Here is a 19,113-nt window from a genome sequence, read left to right as displayed (position 1 = left end):
CAAGGGCTGGAAGCCGTCTAACAAATCTTTTCGCAACTATCTGATAGCCCTCTTCCAAACATCCTCTTCGATCTCATCACATCGTAATTGCCTCTACTTCTCCCTTTTGGACGCTGCAATGACAAGTTGTACATCTTCCTCAAATTTTCAATTCAAACTTTGCTACATTGGAACGCTGTTTATCAGTTCTCCGATTCGGCCTCTGCAATTTCCTACATACAGCCCACAAGTTCCTTCTAAGGATATCGAGATTAGTGGATCACCAATAAATTCTTTTGTCACGCGGTCTCGCCACCTCTGCATTGAAATCACCGATGCAAAAAGGTTTATCCACATAGACTTTCAACACATCTAAGCTGGCATTCAGAAAGTAATAACAACTAAAGATGATAAGTTAAGTTCCCCATCCACCACCCAGACAAAGTCATCGCCAATGGGATTTAAGCTGAAAACTAACTGCAGCATTCCTGAGAGGATCAGTAAATCAACCATCTCTGTTCACCGTTACAACATTTGGTTTGGCAACACAAAACACCAATGTCTCTCCTCTCCACCACTTTCCAGCTGGCATCTATGGAAAACCGACTTCTATTACGATTTATTTATAATATTCTCAGTGTCAATTCCCACAAAACCTACTGCCTATCATGTGGCCGTCCTTACCAGATATTCTACATAAGGGCTTTAGCGCATTGCCTACCCCCTGCCATACAGATCATTGCGCCTCTTATGCCCATTTTTTCACTCTAAAAACATAAAGCGGATCGATCCGAACCAGTGCATAACACTGCAATGCACGGAAATTTCCGGAAAGAATGGCAATGGACGGGAAGTACTGTAATGCATGGCAATTTACCCATCCAATTCTTATCAACCTGTTCACAATGATCCAAGCGACCCTTTCTGACAGGATCACGGTTACAATCCACTTATTGCCGTCGATGGAGGATATTTTGAATCCCTCCTCGGTTCCAGGAGCTTTGGATTTACCTCCTTTTATATCTAGTTCATCTGTACCTGCACCTATATCCTTTGTATGGATACCAGTCTTCTTGTCCGCCCTACTCTGATAGTGTACATCAACTGCACTTATCTTCTCCTAAATTATTGCTTTAAGAGCAACTGCATGCAGCCTTGACATCTCTTTTAACCGTTATTCTCATTTCTTCATTATTCTTTGCGTAGAGACAATACATCATCCTGACTCCCATAGGGAAAGACACCCTCCAACCGCCCCTCCATTCCTAGCCCTTATGGGTTTACCGAAGGTTACCTTCGAAACCTCGGCTTTTGACATATTCCAGTCCGCCTCGTTCAGGATGCCACGATGCGAATGCTACGAGTGACATTTCCATCGGTGTACTACTATTTAATGAACTCAAAATAAAACACATCTTACAGAGTCTTAAGACTGAAAGGACTAAACTAAACAAAGGAACTGAACTATTTACCCGTAGAAGGTAAAAGTGAGTTGAACACACAACACGAAACATAAAAATATCAACAAAAACTTAATTAATAAAATAAAACATCATCAAAATCAGAATATAAGAGAAATCCAAGCAGTGCTCTAGAACCCCTCAGCAATCCTTTTCATTGCTACGTGCACTATAAAACTCTCCACTATTGCCCATTTAACCTGGCTCTTCCAGTTTATATGAAGATCGAACGCCGACCCGATAAAGCCGACAGATGGTCTCCGTGCGCATTAACTTGTACTTCTAGCACTCATAAAAACATGGTAGGTGTTAACCAATTGTCCACACTGAGGACACATCCCAGAATCTACGAGGCCAAATTTCTGAAGTCTGTCCCTAAAAGCATCATGGCTGGAAATAAATTGCGTCACATATTTATTAGGGTGTACCCAAGAGCAAACCAACAACATTTGCAATGAAATCATGGGTATAACGCCTACCTTCTGCCTCATCCCATTTGGCCTGCCACAAGGCTCTGCCGTGTTGTTCAGTTTCTCGAACTTTATCCGAAGTAAACTCATCGTATTTCTTAGCAACACACCGCTACTCAGACGCAATCAAGTCCTTCAGTTTCACGCCTGCAGTCACCAAGACTGCTTTCCGTGAAATAGTACGGTAAACACCCGTTTTCATTAACAAAATTAGGCGTTGAGCCTTTAATAATATCTCCCGATAACTTTTATATTTTTTATCCGCCCAAACAGGCGCCGAGTATAGCATAATAGCCTCGCACACGCCTTTATACAGAATGTTCTTAAATTTAAGAGGATTGACCTGATCACGACGAGGATTGACCACACGTCGAATACCGAAGAAGACATTGTAGGCCTTCTTCGCGACGTATTGAAGGAGCTTCTTAAATTGCAGTTTCTCATCAAGAAACAGTCGGAGGTACTTTTGAAACTGAACATAATTTATAAGTTAACATTCTGGTATCAATTATAGATTCAGTTACATTAGTTGTCGCTTTGATTATGTTTATGGAAAATTTAATTCGGTTATAAGAAATAATAAGTCTAATTTGTTTACTGTTTTCTTCAGTTACCTTTTGATTGGTATCTTTAGACTTGATCAATTGATTTTTACGAAATTTTGTAGGATGACTATTTAGAATATGGGTCATTGATGGCATTTAATTTTGGTTACAATTGCTTAAGGAGGTTTAGAAATGTTTTATCACCATTGGTGAAGTATTTCATAATTTTTGTCAATAATTCATACAATGCTAAAAAAAAAAAAAAATATGTTAAATCGAGAAAGAGTATTAATACTCTTTCTTGATTTAATATTTTACATCTCAACTCGCTATTACATAAAGAGACTTTTTTTCGTTTGTTCCCAATAACTGTGAAAACTAATGCACGAAATTGTAACTGTGCATTCTTATGATCCTCGGAATATTTATCGCTTTTCAAACCTCACCAATCTCACTACTATACTCGTGTAAATCATAAATAACCTAGAATTTGTTTTACTAAATTTAATTTCCTTGTCTAGATATTGACTACATCAAATGTCATTGTACTCGTTTATGTCAATATCAGTTTCATCGGAAAGTTATGGAATTTAATAATTAAATGCCATTAGTTATAAAATATAAGCTGGTATTACTATCGTAATATACGTAAAAGCACGTTAGTTTGATAACACAAGTAAAAGGAATGAGGACTATTTACATACTTAACAAAGTTCTGATGGTTTGAAGAATATTGAATTTCTATATCAATACAGATTTTTGCAGAAAGTTATTCTGCGTTTTACTATATTTAATCTCATTGACTGATTGGCCTCATTTAACATCATTCACCTCATTGGCGGCGATCCGCGAGAACTCACCCGAGCAAAGCAACATTTTATAGAATTTTATTTACTAAATTAAGAAGTTCCATTAGGTTACCTTACACGTACAATTGACATAGACTCGACATGCAATTTTGCATTCATATTTTCATAACGCCTAGTAGATCGGTGAGGCCAAAGATAGGAAGAAGTACTTCTAGGACTACTAAAATCTATGATAGTGAACAACATGAATTTAAGCCAGAACGTTATCAAAGTTTTGAAGAGCAATGTGTACGCTCGGCGCTCAAAATCGAGTTCAACTTTCGACAAATATTATAGATCTCAAATCAGTTTTGTTTATCACTCTGAAATCTGAATTTGAATGATGTTTACATAGGTAACATGATTAAAATAGTAAATATTGCAATATCAAAAAATTGAATGATAAAATTTCTGAACTTTGTGGCTGGAAACAAAGTAATTCTTGAAAAACTTAATATCCTCCTGATATCATTAAAAAAATTATTTTGGGAACGCATATTTTATTTAAAAATTTTAATTTTATACGATAAGTTGTAAATGCTGATAGCGTATCAGCTGTCACATAATTATTAAAAATTTATTTCCAATTTTTGAATACGCATGTAATGTGGACGAATCCGCGACAGGAGATACTAGTAAAATATATATACAAACTAATATTTAAAACTCATAATGCTTTTACCACTTTATTTATTTTACCTCGAGTAAAAGTTTCAGACAATTATATTAATGTATAACCTTTAAACAAAAACTGAATTTTCAACATTATTATTCCCTTGTTAATAAATCAAGCTCTGTAAGAGATAGCTTTTCGTAAATGAAATTTAGAAAATCTATAGAATTTCATTTTTGTTTGGAAATTTTATTAATCAGGATTAGATAAACTGTTGGTTTTGTATTTATAATTTTCTTTGGCGGGTACTGACTTAATTTTTCGTAGTGAATACTGTCCCGTAGATTTAGTGTAGGAGTGTTAATGATTGCTTGCCAAGTGATCTTGGACCATCAGCCATCTTGAATTTAAATCGATCAGAACACAAAATGACATCATCAATGAAATTAAGCTATCATGAGTGATAATTACGGTTATTATGAATGTTGTTTTTCAGAGCAGTAAACCAAATAATGTATACTTTCTTTTACCAGAAAATCTAAGTTGACATCATTGCTGACCTTAGTTCAACGTATTGTAATTTTAACCATTCAGATGTATTTTCCAAGGTCTGGAATTATACCAAAAACATCACAAAACAAATTGCATAATAGTCTTCTTCAGTTCATCGATTAATATTGGACCATCGGTTCTACGAATCAAATTCTGGTATGCGTCAGGTTATTTATTACCCGTTTATAAACTAGGTGCTTTATAGCTAAAAAAAAGCGTTCTCACGTGCCATATGACATCTGTTTTTGGCGTAAAAGGAAATATTTCTGTGTTTTTCAAGTCCTTAAATTTATCAACTGTTTTTCATTGGATTCCATCAATTTCTTCAAATCGTGTTGTAACTAAAATTACGTCTTCAGATTTTATACCTCCCACGATACTTTAAATATTAAAGTTTTATAGTACACATCTATTATTGGTGGCAAAGATTGTGTTCACCCTTCATATCTATTCAATTTGCAACGAATTTAATCGTACAAGAGTGCTCCAGAGCTATTTTTGGTACGGGTAATACGGCTTTTTATTGCTTTTATATATCAATATTAATTCGATGTGAGTAGAACTTTCACAGTTGTTTATATATATCTAGTTTTTCGATCATGGCACCGTTTGGGATAATAACTATTATATATAAAATTTTAAAAAACGGCTTACCAAATTCCATTTCAATTTCTCTTGCAGATGGCAGAATAGTGGAAAGCAGTCGATGAGATTAAACTGGAATTTGGTAAACTGTTTTTTTAAATTATATATATCTTGGTTAATCAGTATTCTAGTATCTGTTCCAACCCCGAAAGTTTGAATGTAAAGCGAATAATCTGGTTGTTTTATACAATCAACTAGGATATATATATATATATATATATGTCGGAGAGGCGAGGAGATTTGTCAGGGATTCAACGTTTTGTGTTTCACTCACTTTTATTATTACAAGTGGAGAATATATAAGACTATAATACAGCTCAACCAATAAAAATGAGTAGACAACTCGTACAATGAAACAATTACAAATGATAACTATCACCCATCAATAACTCAGCAGTACACGAATCATAATATAAGATTAATTTAATTTAGAACTCAAACAATACTAAAACAACTTGCGATAGACCGAGGCTCAGGGAAAAACGAATTCGCGACCACCAGGACGTCCGTTCGATCTGGGTTCCAAAGCAAGACTACCTTTTCTCAATATTCTCAAATAATATACCTACTGCATATTTCCTTTTCCTTATTAATTTTATGATACCCCTATCGTCCTGGGATCCCGACTACGTTGACAACCATGTGCCTACCTAGGCCTAAGCCTACCGCAATAAAACAATTTAAACCTTATTTTACAAAACATTACAAGTAATAGTACATTTCTTAAAACTACTAAAAATACAGATATTCTAAAGAATATTCTCATCGTTTTGTCGGAAGATACTCCACTGTACTTTATTCTCCGACATATATATATATATATATATATATATATATATATATGTATGCGCGCGCGCGCGTGCGTGTGAGTGTGTGTGTGAACTGAATTTACCTTATCGGAGCTGTCTCGAAGCCAATAACAGAGCCTTAACCGCTGGGAGTAAACTGTTAGCTGCAAATTTTGAACCTTCTGCAAGCGAAAAGGCAAAGATTTTCTTTCCGTAGAATATGCCGCACTTTGTTTTTTTATAAACCAAGTGCGACATTAAATTCGTCTTATACTAGCGTCTGGGCTACGCTGAATTTGCTGAATCACAGGATGTCCATCTTTAACACGACGATTTACTAGGCGTTCAACAGAAAACGATCACGTTGAAAATGACCCGTTCATTCGTAAATGTTTATACACGGAAGAATGCTTAAAAAGATATTTATTACGTACAAAAAGAATAACACAATTTTCTGTCTATTATTCGTCTATTTTTTTCAATAAAAACCAATTTTGAAGTTTTTATTTACTTTTTATTGGCTATATTAACATTAATTTTTTTTCAGAATTTAATTCTCTACAAGTTTTGTTACTAAATCTTCCACATTTATTAGTCATTTAACAAAGCTATTGTATACGTTTTTTTGTATGTTTGTTTTCATTAAACAAGTTTATCATTATATTTTTCTCCAAATGAGACTTTATGACAGTGGGAAAAATTTTCAATCTATATTGCAATGATAAGATTTAACAAGTTCTTTAACTTTGTTAAAATAGAAGTTTTATAAATTAATAATTTAAAATATTTTAAAAAGTTGACAAAGGTTAAAAACTTACCCGGCTTCGCACTTGACAAAAGTTTATTTCAATAAATCGTACGGTTTTTAAATATTAATGACTTTATCAACTGCAAAATACAAATATGTTACTTTTTTACGGATTTAAATACTAGATCGTGGATACCGGTGTTCTTTGATGGTTGACCACACATCTCATAAATGGTCAACCTGAGACTAACTGTACAAGACTAAACCTCATTTACATATCATTCTCATTCATCTTCTGATGTATTACGGCGGTTTCGGATGAAACACAAATGAAAGATATATAAAATACAAAATAATAAATGATTTTGGCATGGATTTCTAAAATAGATCGATTTTGGAAATGAAAGTCGATTAATAAATTCGTTTAAAATTTTCTTGCTTATTGCTGCCAATAAGATGTTTTTTAAACATGTACTATAATTTCAGTTTCAAAATTAAGATGAAATTTGCGACAATATTGGCTACTGTGTGTCAGAACTATGTATTTTCAATCATTTTTCTAGTCTTCTCTTAAAACATGGTCATACGTTAACGAAAAAAAAATTACCGTCAGCCCAGAATTACGCATGAAGTATCTTAGTATAGAAGATATTACACGAACAACGCACTGCTTCCGAGATTAGGATATTTTATAACAGACGAACCGTTTACCTGAGCTAAATAAATGAATATCTACGTTGATAACATTGTATTAATACAAAAACACTAATTGCTGCACCCAGCAGCAGATAGAAAGAGTTTAAGCGAAATCGCAGTTAATGAATGTCCGAACATAAATATCCTACGTCGAATTATGTGGATCCGAGGCACTTCTAATACTGAGTAAATCAAATAAAATATAATATTGAGAGGAAACTTTATATTAATATCAGCTATTATTAAAAAAGATATATCAGTATTTCTCTTTATTTATATCAGTATTTCTCTTTATTTCAATAAATATAAATTTTACAAACCATTTTAGTTGATGTTTGTTAAAAAAGAGTGATTTTATGATACTTATTAATATTACCGGTAATTTAAATAGCAATTTAAATCGATAGAATCACTTAGAATAATTTAAATAAATTGCTCAAATTATATTAAAATAAAAATAAAATTGCATTTACTGATGCGTAGTTGAAAAATGAATTGTGCTCAATCAGTTTTTAATGAGATTGTGTTCAATCGATATGCATCTGTTAAAAAAAATAAAATTATATAATATTGCTATAAAAATAAAATATTTCAGGGTAATAATTTACGTAAAAATAAGATTTATTTGTACATAATTGAGTTATATAAAATAGATAAAAAATTGTTTTTTCAAACAACGATATAATTTGTGGGGAAATAATTAAACGGTTTTCATTGCAATCCCATTGAAGTACGATATGATATTGATGAACCGCCCGTCATGTTATGTATAACTCATTATTAGTAGGGCTTTGTTTAAAAGCATTACATAAAGCTCTTCTATGTGTACTGTATTAACAAGCGATGTAAGCGGTTTCAGTTACTGGCAGTTCATGCGGTACCTAGATAGAGATAGCGATAGTCGGTCGAGATTGGTAGAAACAGTGAGATGGATAATAGCCTATCCGTCGTACATTGGCGGTATACTATGTATGTCTATTATTTAGATACAGTTTACAGGTTACGTAACAATACCTTCATACACGAATGACCTTCGTCTTGTAAAGCAGGAAGTAGCCGGGTGACTAACTGACTGAAATGTGCGTGCTTGTACATAATAATGAATACACGCATATAAACACACGCACACGCACACACAACTGAACAATAATATTACAAAGATGAATTTAAATATAAAACCGTTTTTGTTCAATATATAAAAATATCTACGATTTGTAAAACCTATAAAAAGCGAATAATATTAATCATAAACTGATTTGATGAACTATTGTAGTAATAAAGATCATTTTTTTTTAATTCATTACACACATGCGCACGCGCGTACACACATTTATTTATTTACTCTCTGACATTTAGCAAAAAATAAAGAAGTGAAAAATAAAAGAAATAAAATTTAAACTCCTTTCATAATCTTTTCTTTTTTTTTTTAATTTTAAATGTAGGTTCGTTCATTCATCCATCCGGTGAAAATTTTTAAAAAATATTATTTACTTTATAAGGTTTAGAATATTTCCGAGGGATCAGAATTAAAAAATAAATAGATTTTAAACATTTTCAAATAAAAATTATTTTAGAATTATATCTAATTAGGTTTATAATCTAGGTTTCTTTCTGAATAACAAATAAGATCTGGTCTCAGATATTGATTAACACAATCTATTAAAAATAAAATAAACAAATATAAAAGACATTTAATATAAATAAATATTTTTTAAATAGTAAACTTATTTTTATTTCAAAATATTGATAAAGTATTGAGATTACGGCTTAATTAATCAAACTAATAAAGACATTTTTTTCTTTTGTATTATTTTAATATATTTAAAAGAAAATTATTTTTATTTCTGAAGAAATTATCATTTCATTAGGCAATTATTATTTAATTTCAGTTGATTAATCTTATTTTTCTGCTTATAAGAAGATTTTTGTTGTTTAGGTACGAATTTCCCTAAATCAATTTATATAATAATAAGTTATCCACTTTTTTTAATTGTTACTATTATTCTGAATACTTTCAATCCATTACGTTTGACCTCATTAGAACTATTTTGGATGTAGACCAAGTTGTTACTAGCACTGCACCGTTTCCATTTCGCAGCATTCTTTCTAATTTGGTTTTCATCCAGTTATCCAATTTGTCTTGCTTACTCCCACTTTCGTATTAAGCATTGCTTTTATCCCATTCAGTCTTTGAAGTTTACGTAATAACTCTTAATGTTGATCCAAATACGAAAGATAATGTAGTTTAGAATAATCCTAAATTAGTTTCATTAGATGTCAACTTAGATTACGTATCGTTGAAAAATAACTAATTGCTAAAGATTTGCTTGACCGCAAATAAAATTGTAGATTAATTATTTTTTTCTCAGATTTTTTGTTAAATTATACATAGATGACAAAATCGAATTAACTGAGTTTTTCAAGATTTATCGATCTAATTAACTAAATATAGTCAGTAGCATTCAAATGAATTCAATTATTTTTCGTTCCTGCGCTAGAACATTTATGGTTGAATGTGTATATATTTGTATATAAACACTTTATGTAATAATGGAAATTGAATACAAACAATACAGTAGTTATATGATAAATATATTTGCATGATAAAGAAAGGGAAAATATGAATACTTCTTAAAATTCTAGATAGCACTAAAGTTAAATTCGAAATCTCTTTTAGCTATTTATATTCAATAAATCTAATATTGCTGTTCAAACATAATATAATATATATAATAAATACTTCTAACATATCGATGTTACACGAAACACACATTCTTCTGGACGTATCATATTTGTTTAAAAAAATTATAATATTATCGTACCAGGTAAAATTTGTCACTGATACAATAAAATTTAATACTAACACAAGTAGAGCCTCTGCTTTGTATCCGTAAGGTTCTGGATTCGAATCCCGATCTGATTTGAAATTGTTCACACGCTATAATATTCATTTCATCTATAATACAAAAATAATGTGAATGTAACTGTTTAAGACTGTTATCACTAAAAGAATAGATATTTTCTCGCGCATTAAAATTGGATAATTAAAATTTTGAATATAATTATTCCCTCAGTTTAATATTAGGTTTAGTTCTACATTTCTTACTGACGAAGAAACTTAGTATAGGTATGGTCCTTCTTTTAATGTCCTCGGTGGGAAAGAGCAAAGTTAAACTGTAATCTCGAATGGGTGACACCTGAAACCTCTGTTCCATACATGTTGAAGGGTTTAAGGGAATGGCTAACCATAAAAAAGCTGCTTGCAAACATCCTAAAGAGGAAGGAAAAGGATTACAGAGAATGGGGGGGGGCAGACTGAAGCCCGGGTGGAAGACGTCGGGGGAAGGGCAACCCGCTGCTGAGCTGCCGTTCTGCCGTGCTTGTACGGGTGGGCGGCAGTGAGGAGGCACGAGGCCTCCCAATCCCCCGGTTCAAAAAAAAAATTGGAGAAAAGAGACCGAGTCCCAGCGGATGCGGCGGGGTCCCAGGAACGGCATAGCCGGGCCCGGTTACCACGGCCTCTGAAGTTAAAATAAGAAGACCCAGAACCAACAGGCCGACCTGCAATGCCGAACCTACTGTCGGCAGGAGGGGAGGTCCGTTACAGTCGCAAGGACACGCTCCTGGACTGAGTCATGCTTGACTGCAGATCCGGTCCAGGGATGTAGGGGAAAAAGTATAGGCTGGTGTCAGAAGACCTGTTTATGATTGGTTGAAGTCATATCATAACCAACTGTGGAAGATTGAAATTTCATCTTTTGATAAGATACATATGTAAAATATAGGCAAGAGTTCTAAGGTCAAATCCTAGTAAAGACAGTTACTTTTATACAAATTTGAATGCTAGATCGTGGATACCGGTATTCTTTGATGGTTGGGTTTCAATTAACCACACAACTCAGAAATGATCGACCTGAGACTGTACAAGACTACATTTCATTTACATTCATTCATATCATTCTCATTCATCCTCTGAAGTAATACATTACGGTGGTTTCGGAGGCTAAAACAGAAAAAAGGCATTCAGTTCAAGATATAGAAAATGGAGTGCCTCAGGCTAGTGTACTACTTAAGTCACGTGCTTTTCTTTTTTTTTATTTATGATCTGCCTCAAAATCTTGAAGCTTGTCATCATTATTCAATATTTATTACGTTTACTATATTCCTGAAATATATAATCTTTTGCAGCACCTCAAAAATCACTACGCGTTTTCAAGGTAATAAAATCGGTTGTCAATTGTCAGACTCATATAAATATGAATCGTGTAGACGTGTAAAGTGATATTTAGTGAATTAAAATTTTTTAATTAGTCTTATTCTTAGGCGTATACTAGGCGATAAGGGCTTGCTTCGCTCGCCCTTCCTGTCTAGCTACCTGGATCCTTGCTATGTTAGTTATCCTTATGGCTGTGAGAATAATACTGATAAATAGCAATTAATTCATAAAATGTTCTCATTCCTCCAACGTTTTCCTCGTTCTTAACTTTGAAGCTCCTGCTGTAGACGAAGCTGCAGCTCGAATCTTGGTATAGCGCCTTGGTCAGCAACTAACCGAGAATCACGCATTTTAGCTGTTTCAGAGGACCAAGATAATCTCATTCTTTTAGTAGACTTTGAATAATAAGAAAGATTACTTCTCTTTCTTGAAGACATATTTTTTAACGTTTGACAATCCAATCTTGACAACCAAAATAAAACTCAAAAGCCATAAAAGTTCGCTAAATTTACTAATTTATCCTAGTAAAGTAAAATCCTAGTAAAGACAGACCTTTATACGGATTTGAATACTAGATCGTGGATACCGGTGTTCTTTGGTGGTTGGGTTTCAATTAGCCACATATCTCAGGAATGGTCGACCTGAAACTCTACAAGACTACACTTCACTCACACTCATATATATCATCCTCATTCATCCTCTGTAGAATTATCTAAACGATAGTTACTGGAGGCTAAACAGAAAAAAGTAATAATTTAAGCTAATTACAATAATAATAAACTAATAAAAATGTATACATAGGGGTTCCATCTATATATTATTATATATCAATCGAAAATAATTTTTCATTTATTAGAAGATATCTTTCTAGACAAAAAATTATACGGACGATTTGAAGATTATTTCTTTAACCATTATTTTTATTATTGGATTTCTACAATGTAGCAATGTGTAAACTTAAGGCATGATGATTTTTTTCACGAAAATTAGTTGGGGTAAAACCTAGGAGTAAAAAAATAAATTTGTGTACTCGCATTCATGATAATTTTAGCTCTCACTCGCTAGCAGTCTTCTTATTTCTATTCATTTTGTTTCTTATATTTATCAACACCCAGACTTCCTAACAAGTTTCTTGAGAACGATTTTTTTTTCTTAAGATATACTTTTTTATACCTATCCTCACTTTAAATAAAAATGAAACTAAAGATTTAAAATAAAATAAACTCGTAAAAGAATTTTAAAACATTTTTTTAAAGTTTTAAAAATCACTTTAATATCTGAAAATGATAACATCAAAACTGAATTTTGTTGTCTTGTAAAGAAGCGCTTTCATTTTGGTATTTTACATCCCTTTATAAATTAAATCATAAAACACTGTTCTTTCACTTAAATATTTATGGCGTCTAATTTATTCGATAACAGATGGTGATACGTTTTGGCAATGCTTATTTAATTTTTGAAACTAACTGTCTGAGCGGAAATGTTTGAAAAATTATCTTGTTGAAAAATACTAATGATCCTTAGAAAACTAATTACATCATCTACAGATCGATGTAGCTCATATATCATTTAAACTGACCCACGTTGACATCTTTAGCATGAATTATCTTCCATATCGTGACGTAATATTTATTTATGAGTTTATAAATGAAGCATACATCTACGGCGCCTATTTTAATATTTTAAATATAGAAATTAAATTAATTTCGACTTCAGTTTATAAAGAAAAAAATAAAGAATACCGTAAATAAATATAAATTGATTATTTAGAACTTTATTTTTTGACGTGCCTTTTGATTGTCATTTTTTAAAATGATTAAAATTTTAAAATATATTTTTGTGTCTTTTTACTTAGCTGATACCTACATCGGTCGAGTAATTCATATTTATGTAGTGTTTCATATTTATAGAGTGTTTCATATTTATGAGGTAGTTAATTAAAAAATACGGTAATAGAATTTTTTTTTCTTATTGTTCGATGCATAATTTTTCTTATTATTCCTAAGCATATTAATCTCAAATCCTGGTTGGCTGGATTCCGTTGTCAAAGATTTCGAAATATAAATAAATAAAAACATCAATAAATTTTAGCTTAATTCTTTCTGATTGATAGTATTTAAAAAGATCATTATTATACTCGGTATAAGGTAATGCTTGTTCGGCATTTCAGCGCTTCCTCGGTTGTCCTTTCTTCCTTCTACCAACCGGAGCATAGTTAAGAGTCTGTTTGGAAATTCTTGAAACGTCCATTCTTCCTACATATCTCTCTTTGTTTTTACATAAATTATTAATGGGTATTTTTTCCCTTCTTGTTATACTTTTAAGGCCCCTTAAGAAATCCATTACGTGGCCATTTTATTTTTGGGAACAAAATAGCAGGAAATTAACGACATTAACAAAAATAGCAAAAAATTTCGACATTAACAACCCGGTAGGAGAAATAACACACTAACATGCTCTTTTATACCAGTCATTTTAAACATTTTCCATATTAACATATTTTACATATTAAAAATATTAGCATTATTGCTTATAATTATAGATATAAATTATAAATATAATCAACCAAACTTAACTGCCGTTCGCTTCGATCGTTAAACTCAACTAATTAACAGTCATGTTTTGATTATTTAAATAATACATAATTGCCGGCCTCTGTGACGCGAGTGGTAGCGTCTCGGCCTTTCATCCGGAGGTCCCGGGTTCGAATCCCGGTCAGGCACGGTATTTCAAAAAAATAAATAAATAAAAAAGTAATTGCAGCAATAGTTATTGAATTTGTTACTTAAATATTATAAAACATTACTGTTAATTAGTAAAGTTAGCGAGCGTAGGTTAACTTTGGTTAGATTATATTTACAAAATAAATAAATATAAATGGTTATAAGAATGGTAATGTAAATGGTTATATTTAGTTATTGGGTTATTTCTCCAATCTGGTTATTGTTAATATCAATATTTCTTGCTATTTTCAGTTATCTCCAAGTGATAAACTTACAAACTTTGGGAGGGAAAACGAAAAACTACCAATTTTTATTTTTATTTTGAAACATGCAAGTTCCCACCTAATTTTTATTGAATATACAAATACATCGATTTATGGCCGATTGGTTAAAAAATTTAGTGTTTTTTTTTTTGGGGGGGGGGGAAATTCCGAAAAAGATCCCTTACTGGTTCTGCTCCTTTGAAAACCATAATTAGTCTTCTCAGTAGAAATTAAAAGGTTAATTTTAATAAAATTGTGTTTAAAATAATAAAAATAGATTACTTAAACAATAATGAAATGGTATTTAAAAAAAATCATTAAACATTTACTACAGAGAGGAGTACTGTAGATAAAAAATATAGTAACAAACGTGTTAAGAGATGTTCGTTATACATCTTTAACACAATTACACGCACAGCTTTTGACACAGCACAGCTACTGCTTCGTACACAAGCCGTCGGTTAATCATTTTCTTGTGAGTTATCTTCCGCAGTGGTTGAAATATTAAGTCATACTCTTATTTACACATGTCACTTTTTAACAATAATGATTGTTTTAATTACTATTCATATACTCAATTTATCAGAATGAACATCATATTCCGAGGCGGATCCTTTTCATCGTAATCATCTCCATACTACTTTTTTCCCTAGCTAAACTTAAGTTTCTCGTGGCTCACTTTCTTTTTTTTTTTGATGGTCTGTGTTCTTTACTCTTCTTTTTGAGTTTCTCGTTTTTGCACCTTTTATTGATTCTTCTATCGCTGTTTAATCAATCCTAATCGGTTAGATTTTCTATCCTGAATTGTTCTGCTTAGCCTTCTTTTCTCATTAAATCTTCTCTTCATTTTTCTTTTTTTTTCAACAAACGTGTTTTTTAATAATCCTAAGTTATTTTCTCAATCTAATTTTTTTCTCATTTTCGAAAGTATATAATTTTTACACCCATCTCTTTATGTGTTGCTTTTGTTTGACTCACCTGGTGATTTAAAACTGAGTCACTAGAGGATAACATTTATATATTCCTTTAATTATCCTTTTATATCTTTATTGTTACTTTTTTAATTTTTTACTAAATGTTACTTTCAAAAATTTTTACCTTTTTTTTTTTAAGTATTTATTTTGATTTTGTCTAGTTTTAAATATACCTTTTAGTAATTTTTTTTATCTTTTCCTTTTATTTTTTATTGATATAGTGATTGTAATGTTCAAAGTGAACATTGTAAAATTAGTTAAAAGTTTACTCATTTATAAATATTTTTTAAGAATCGGTCATCTTACAGCGTCTTCTTCTTCTGCTTTACTTAATTCGTGTTGTACACGATGGCGTATCCGTTTATTAAAAAACGATGTAATTTGCATTATTCATTCAACTCTTCAGATTAATTTTGTAAATAAGAAATTTTTCTTTCATTTTAATTTTATTGAATTGTCAGATGAAGCAAGCTGAACTCAATTTTCATTTCATATAACAGATTGTTAAATAAACTGTCCTAAACTAATTATTTTTAATTATTTCGATGAGTTTAGATTCAAAGTATTCTTCAGATAGTATTTGTAAAAGTATCTGTAGTAACTCTAATTAAAAGCAAAATATAAAATAATCTTTAATATATATATTTTTTTAAATATTAAAAAACTTAAAGGATCGTAATTTTAAATTAAATGTTTAGAATTAATTATATATATTGATCTTTTCAAACTCATAGCTTCGTTCGGCGTTCTTTCCTAGGGTGAAAGATTTTATAAATAGATTTTTTACTAGTATATATATATATATTTTTTTTTTTTTCTGTAAAGATATGATTCTTCCTATTGAAGCTGAAGACCAGGTAATAGTTTGGACCGTACAGTTAAGTTCACTAATAGAACTAGGACTAAATTCCGTTGTTACGAGCAATATTTCTTGTGGTATGATTATTTACTGAATTTGCCTCGATATTTATGATACATTTACTCACTAAATAGATTAATTTAAAGTAGAACTAGGCACGGTTAGCTAGTTCAGAGAGCAACAAAATAAGATAGTCAAGGTGTCCAAAAGAAGCCTACAGCGAAGGCGAAGGCCGAGTCATAATTCCGTGATGTAAATGTCTACCGTGGCATTTACATTGGTGGCATGGCATCCCAACGAGACCTGGCTTATTATTGTGAGATGTAAAAAGTTAGAGGGTCAAACGACGACCTCCGTTAAAGCACATTAGGGGAACTGGGGGGGGGGGGGTGGCGACCGTAATCGTCACTAGGCGGATGTCTTCCACTATGGGGTTGGGATGTTGAAGCTGAAGGGTCTCATTTCGAAAACAAACACATTACCTTAATTCATATTATTATATTAGTACAAAATAAGTTGTACGTATATTTACTATTGTGGATCTAAGACAATATCCTGAAAAATTTGATCGAACGGGTCTCTTTCGACGGTAAGTTGGGACCACTTGAATTCACATAAATAAGAGTCCACCGTAGATCTCTCTGTCTACCGTACTCCAATGATTCTGTGTTTTTGCTGCTACCCGTAAACTCTCTCCTATGTTTGTATGCGTCCCGGTAATTGGATTTCGAAAGTTAACCAAATTGTTAACAGTTCGATGTGTAAAATTGTAACCTTAAAGATTAAATATATCATAGCACTTCACCAACATTCAGAAATTATGTTCGTCCCTAATCTAATACATTCCTTTTTAACATTTAACGTGACTTATGTTCGTTTGGGGACCGCATATGTGAAACATTCTTTTATTCCTCTGCAAATTGCCGAAAACATCTACGCTGAGGTCGAACCGTCCCCACATTGTATTTTCGCCTTGAAAAAAATAGATTTATCCACGTTCAGATCAATCCTTTATACGTAGAATAGCCGCACGCAACTAAATGTATGTGGTCTTTTAAATAAAGAGATTGTTTTTTATTAATATGTCATCATTTAGATTAAAAACAGGAGACGATCGATCGTTCTGTTTGTGCGTCAGTCATCGAAATGTAATCCTTGAAATGAAGTTTACCTGTAGGTTAAAGAAGTTCGTTTGCGAAACAATACTGATAATATGTGTATGCTTCTAGTTAAAGAAATAGAAGCAAATGAATAAATAACATTTAATATTCATCTTTTAGATAGAATTTTAATTTGTCTTGTGATTTTTATTATTATTATTTTTCTATTAATATATGAAGATCTATTTCGGTGTAAATTTAAGTTGCCTTCTTCGTTGGTTTACAACTTTTATTAGAACATATTCCACAATTAGTGCTGGGTTAAGTAAAAGTACGAATACACATTTCCCTTACAAATTTTTTCCAATCGGGAAAAGGGCACTACCCGTACCAAATTCTTCGTTATTAAAAAAAACCGGTATATTCCGTACACCACACGTACAGGAAATAAACAACTTCTAATTTCATTTTGCCGGATTTTAGCCACTTATCGCTCCTTAAATGAGTAGAACACTACTTGCCTTTGCACAATGCCGTTTATCTTCCCTGTCGTTTAATGAAAGAGACATTGCATGACCCTGTACGCAAAACTATAATTATATAAAATCCCTTTAGCTTGTAAAAAACGAAAAGCATGTTACTTATTTGGCACCTCACGGATTAAGTCATCAAATTCATGTTAGATGAAAATAGGGAGTAGTGACAAGCACAGCAAATATAGTTGTAGTACACGATAGAAATAATTGACTGCACTATCTAGTACACAGCCAGCGACATAACTATGTTAAAACAGGTTGAAATACAGAGTTATCATAAAAGAATGGTGCGGTTTCAGTAATTCATAGGAAGATTGTAAGGAAATTTCTAGATGTTATATTGGTATCCCTGAAAGCCTCCAACCCAAAAGTTTGTTTTATCAGCAGTTGTAACCACAACGTCAGTTCTTGTATTGTTGTTGCGGTGAGTTTAGTGAGTTACTATGTTCTCGGATAAAGACAAATCAAAGTGTGTTTTATTGATGGCTGAATTAAAATCCGTAATTTCAGTTCAACGTGCGTTTCGACGTGAATTTGGAAGAGATCCACCACACAAAAATAACATAACACGTTGGTTCAAACAATTCGAAGAAACTGGATCAGTTAAGAAACAGAAACCAACCGGCAGACCAAGTGTACCAGACGAACCGGTTAAACTAATTAGACAATCGGCAATTAGAAGTCCTGGGAAGTCCCGCGTCGAAGCGTCAAATTAGGTATTCCAAAATCAACAGTTGACAAAGTTTTACATAAAAAACTGAAATTACACGCTTATAAAATCCAGATACTGCAGGAATTGAAACCCCACGATGGTGTAAAACGTTACAATTTCGCTGTTAAAATGTTGGACAGAATAAGTGAAAACGAATCATTTTTAGATGATATAATTTTTACAGATGAAGCTACATTCCATGTGAATGGATGTGTTAAAAGACACAATTCACGAATATGGGGCTCTGAAAACACAAAACTAAAGTTAATGTTTGTTGTGATGTGATGAAAAATCGTGTAATAGGGCCTTTCTTCTTTGCTGAAAAAACAATTAATGGAGTTGTGTATCTTGTCATGTTAACCGATTATTGCTTTTCTCAGCTGGAT

Source organism: Lycorma delicatula, chromosome 5 (assembly GCF_047948215.1).
Source record: "Lycorma delicatula isolate Av1 chromosome 5, ASM4794821v1, whole genome shotgun sequence".
NCBI lineage: Eukaryota > Metazoa > Arthropoda > Insecta > Hemiptera > Fulgoridae > Lycorma > Lycorma delicatula.
Note: the sequence above shows the minus strand (reverse complement) of the source record.